This window comes from Benincasa hispida, chromosome 2, assembly GCF_027475165.1.
Source record: "Benincasa hispida cultivar pf3 chromosome 2, pf3_genome.v1.1, whole genome shotgun sequence".
Lineage (NCBI taxonomy): Eukaryota > Viridiplantae > Streptophyta > Magnoliopsida > Cucurbitales > Cucurbitaceae > Benincasa > Benincasa hispida.
In genome coordinates, this window is record NC_143479.1 from 6,567,867 (window position 1) to 6,573,702 (window position 5,836).

Below are 5,836 nucleotides of genomic sequence, written 5' to 3' on the forward strand. Positions count from 1 at the left end.
TTCCTAGGTAGAGATGATCTTTGCACAGAGCTTCTCTCCAGGATTGTGAATGAATTTCTAGCTCCCGAGACTTCTCTTTCGAACTTGTCTCGTCTTTCTCCCGGATTTTCTCTAAATGTCTCTTCAGATCAGCGTATCGCAAATTCTCTCTCAGTGTCTCTTCAGACCAGCCTCCTTTCTTTGGAATTAATGTAGCTATTTATAGACCTTGGCACCTCCTTCGTTAGTGGCCCCGCTCTGAAAAGTTACTTTTTCTGCTACAGCTTGGTGGAAACGTCCACTCTGCTCCACATTCAACTTGTCAGATCATACAATAGAAAAGCTGTACAATTTCAGAAATCTCCACGAATGCGTCACTTTTTTCATCTACGATCGATCGCCTCATGCGGTGCAAATGCGTCGATCTTTTTATCCATGATCGGTTGTCGTATGCGGTGCAATTGCGTTGCTCTTTTCGTTCACGATCGACCGTTGCATTCGGTGCGAATGCATTACTCTTTTTTTCCTCGAGCGATCGTCGCATGCGGTGACCTGTTTCCTGCAAAACAAAGACTTGGACATCCCTTTTTGTCATCGCAATAGGGTTAGCGGGTGTGCTTCCGGCACTTTACAACTTTTGCATTTCTAAGCCAATTTTTATACGTTCAACGCAACTTTTTCCTTCTTTTTGCTGCATATTCTAAATAAGATGGTGTAAATAACTTGTATTTCTACAAGTTATCACACCCCCAAATTTAGATATATGCTTGTCCTCAAGCATATCCTCTACTAAGGCAATTCAGCTCAAGTCCTATCCTAACTTTGCGTCGATCGGCTACTCCGAATGCTCTACCTCTTCATAATTTCTCAAAATTACTAATTCCTTCTATCCTTTGAACATTTCTTCAGCATGCTCTACTTTATTCTTACCTAAGACAAACCTCTGCTCAAAGTTCTCTTTTTGTTTTGAAAAGAATGTTTTTCCTATTCTTGTGAAAACAACGAAGTGCGCCTTTTACGCGGTGGCCTGCTTTGTGTCTTCCTATAGAGAGTGTTGATCATGGTTACACCCTTCATTTTGGCTTGCTCCCACAGGTGTCATGCGAGCATCCAACTTCGGTTGTGTACCAAGCTCAACTTCAACTCTTGATCCTTAGCCAAGTTTTCACTTTAGCTGGTCAGTGGATTTGTCTCTTTTATTTATTTACTTACTTATTTTTTTTTTCTATTGCGTCGATCCTGGTGTACCTTCGTTTTGGCTTGCTCCCACGAGTGTCATGCGAACATCCAACTACGAGCAGGTTCCTTTCACGACTTAACTCTTATCAGGTTGGGATTTCCCTTGCTCTGACAGCGAAGTTTGTTTGTTTTTTTTTTAAGAACGCATTTGCTTGATATGAACGCATCCGCTTGATCGCATCTGCTCAAACCTTTTCCATCCCCAAATTTAGAGAGTCGCAAGGTTCTCATTGCGTTGTTTTGGATAGAAAAGATAAAACACTTGGTCAAAATTTGAAAAGAAGGGTTGAGCAGAGTCTTATAATAGATAAGGTAAAGTGGAAACTATTGCGATGAATTGTCTAAGTGTTAGGCAGAAAACCCAATATATGAAGAAATTGCGTTAAGGTTACGCATAATACTCGTCATGGCAGCGCAAAAAAACAACGCAAAAGAAAAGAAAGGAAATACCGCATTAAATTGACAAAGAATGATATAAATAAAGAGGCCAAGACATAAGGAAAGAATAATCACTCAATATATATAAAAATTGTCTAATTACACAAAAAATTATAATGATCGCAACACAAAAATTTTAAGTATGTACAGGAGAATACAAAGGTATAGCTATAAAAAAAAAATTGGAATGACCGCAAAAAGAATTAAAAAATGTGAAGGAGAAGGTGGTACACCCCCAAATTTAACTTTGCAGCGGCGGTTCATGGTGAGGAGGGCGTTGTGGAGGAGCTCCTTGCGGCGCTTCTTGAAAGAACAGAGGCTGCTGTAGATGTTGAGGCACCATAGGACCATGCAAATATGCGGTCAGAAAATTAAAGTACTCGTGGTTGCGTTCGGCCATCTGTCTTTGATTCGGGCAAAGGGTAAAAATGTTGCGTTGAATGTTTATCATCACCTGATGCAACTCTTCGTTGCTCTCTTGCGACTCCATCAGTGTATGGCAGAAAGAAGATAGTTCTTGTGACAAGAAGCCCTGCATGTCTTCGAGCGCAGCAACTAGGGACGTGGTGGGAGGTGGTGTCGTCGATGTCTCACCTACATCGGTTTGGGACTGAGTTGAAGGGCCTATTCCCAAACCGTGCGAGTCATCAACATGCGATGATGTTTGCAGGGAAAAGTGGGGTGGAGATGGATGGCTGATGGAAGCTACTGGTGATGCAGGGTTGGAGTCGGGCACAAGGAGGAGGTTTGTAAAATGTTCGGGAAGAGGGGAAAGGGGCTCAGTTGTTGGACTTGGTGGACGGATGACTAAGAGTAAGAGGGTCCAAAGGTAAATTGGTTTGCTAATGCGCTGCACTTCCTTAGATGATTTCCTTCCCTTTGTCATTGCAGTGCCGTTTCTTGGGTCCAGGTGGTTGCGGCGCATTCAGGTCGATGAGGGGCCACTTCGGGGGAGGCTCAGGGCAATGCGACGAATCCTTAAGAAGGACTCTCAAGATTTTTGTGCTGATGAGGCCGTGAACTTCTGACATGGGTTCTTCTTCAATGCCCACGCCCACAAATAGGCATAGGCTAGATACCATCCATGGAAAGAAGTATTGGCCCCTGACGCGGCCTACATAACCTCGGATTTGCTTCGCAAGAAGCTGGCTCACATTGATAGGAATGTCGCGCGCAATGCAGTATGCGGCCATGACTCTATCCCTTGAAATGATTTTATCATGCGATGTCAGGATGAGCTGTCTCTTCACCAAGTAAACTCAAAGGCGCGCTTCAAGCAGTAGACAGTTGGAGGAAAGGGTTTTGATGCCGGTCATGGACACTGTCCACTTGATACCTAGTTGTGTTAGTACTTTCAGTGTATCCTCCATATCCTCTTCGGTAGGATCATCAATCAATTTGTTGCCCGATGCTTCCGGGAAATTCTTCAACTGGTAGAGCTGATTGATGTCCTCCGTGGTGAATGGCACTACTCTCCCGTCAACGATCACCGCAACTTCAGTGTCGTGGAGCTGGCCGTGGTAAAAGGTCCTCACTACTGATGGAATGACTATGGATGGGCATTGGTAGAAAATTTCCCACCCATGCTCCACCACAATACTGATGACAAGATCTGGTAGTGGCGCCAGCACAGGAAAGAAGCCTATTTCCATCAATAAATCATCATTTTCCTTCTTGATTTTTGGGCGCCTCCTGGCCAGTGCAAGCTCGCTGCTTTCCACCTTCACTTTGCTTTTTTCTTGAGCGGACGCAAGGCAGGATTTTTGTCTTTGAATGCATTCCCGTTTCTTGCACTGCTTTTGCTTTTCCTTTTCTCATTCTTCCTTTTCTTTTCTTTTTCGCTCTCTGGTGCGCTAAATGTTGGTTTTGCGGCGCAACTATTTTTCCTCTTTTGCTTTCTTCTCCGCCTCTTCTTCTTCTCTCATTTCCTTTTCAAACTGCTTGGAGGCGAGCGCATGCTGCTCATCCTCAAGCCTTCTCTTGTTTTCTTCTTCGACCCTTGCGTTGGCACGACGAACATCCTCATCATGAAGCCGTCTAGCCAAATCGGCCGAGGCGATGATTTGGTGCGCCCTTGCCATTGTTTCTTCCTTCTCCTCTAACTTTCTTCTTCTCTCTTCCTTCTCCTTCACTATGCAATCATGGATCGTTGGGTCTCTTCTGGACCCTTGCGGCGCATTCTCCTTGTGACGCCGCATTAATGGGGAGATGTCAGGATCTTCCTTGTCATTCGAACCGCGGAGTTAAGCCTCTAACACAACTAGTCTAGAATGCGGCCATGAAGTTTGTTGTTGCGTTACTGGTTCAAATTGCTCTGACATTCCCACTTCCACCCTCGCGGTGGTTGATTTTCTGTCAAAATCTGCGCTTTTCGCCCTTTTCCTTCGCTCTTCCTCTTTTTTCAGGCATTTCTCTTCTCGCCTGCGTTGCTTTCTTTCACTTTTCCACTTCTCCTTCTTTTCTTTCTCCAGCCGGGCAACTTCGTCTTCCTCTGCCCGTTTCTCTTCAACTCTTCTCTTCTTCGGATTTCTCCATCCGCTTTCTTGCCTCTATAACCTCCAGGACAACCCTTATAGGTTCCTCATTGGAGTATGTTGGGGCAGTTTCCTTAGGATTCGAGATGGTGAGGGCCATCCTCCGCGAAGCTAAAGCTAACTCCTCCTCCGACGGCAGGGGTTGGTTTACTACTCCTGCCTTCGGCAACCCCCTGTCCTTCTCTGAATGGCTCAGGATGCTTCCAAACACCTTCTTGTCGTCTTTTCTTTGCTGCTCACTCTCAGTTGAAGGTAATGGGAGCTCCACCTCAGGTCTAGTGGTAGGGGCACTCTCCGTGCTCAGCCTCTCTCGATGGGTGGACGGTGTTGCGATCACAGAGGGTTTTCGCCTGGGTTTTTCGGTGATTCTAGGGGTTGGCTTGGGCTAGGCGGTGAGGAAAGCTACCTCCCACGCGGTGACAGGGGCATGGGAAGGGGATGATGGTTGGGAAGAGGAATGTGATGACTGTCCGACCATGAGTGTGGTGAAGGGAAATAAGATGGTAATTTTTCTTTTCTCGGAAGAAAGAGCAGACGACGGTCGAGGTATGCAAAAGTTTTTGGTAGGGTTTTCGCGAAGAGAATGAAAATGAACTCCAAACGGACTGATGAGGGGTGATTTATAGGTTGGGCCTTGATGGGCCCAACGCAATCGGTAGCTGGCAAGCTTTGGTAATCCAAAAAGCCTGTTGCGCCCTTCCCATTATGACATAGTAGGAAAGGACGTCCTTTCGTCTGCTATGTAATAATTCACCTCGGGAGCTGAAACGATCGTTCGATTACCTTCTCTGCGAATATTTTATGTTTTGTTTTTGTTTTTTTTAGGATGGGCACAATGTTTTGTTGTTAACACAACACATCCGTCAACACAATGCATATTTGGAGGATGGGCGCAATGTATATATTAGCCGTCAACACAATGAATATTTGTGGAAGACGGGCGCAATGTGTATATTAGCGCAACACATCCGTCAACCCAATGCATCTTTGGAGGACGGGCGCAAAGTATTTCTACCAACGCAACACATCCGTCAACACAATGCATATTTGCGAAGGACGGGCGCAATGTATATCCATTAACGCAACACATCCATCAACACAATGCATCTTTGGAGGACGGGCGCAAAGTATATCTATTAACGCAAGATACACCCGTCAACACAATGCATACCTACATTTCAATGTAGCACCAACATCGCAACGCTTATCCCAAAACCTTAATGATAAGACATTGCGGTGTTCACTTAAATCATTCATTCAACAGTAAATTAAAATCAACGCAAGCTGAGATTTAAATGGAAATAAATTCAAATAGGTAGGGAAACTAATTCACTAAAGCAATAATAAAGCGGTAAATAAAGCAATAAAGATAATTGATATGGATGCTATTTTTAAAAAGGGTTTTCAATGTTACCGCAAATGCATCCTCGCAGGCGATCAGGCTTGCCTACCCAATGTCACCTCTTGACATTGCTCCTTCCCACTTGGTCCAGGTGCTTCCGAGTTGCTAGGCAACGTACCAGGTGTTCTGTTTCTGAGTTCGGCCGCAAGCTGCCCGACCTGTACCTCCAAAGTCCTGATGGAAGATACTTGCAATTGCATGATCACATCATTCTTTTCTATGTATTACTTGAGCAGAGCTTCCA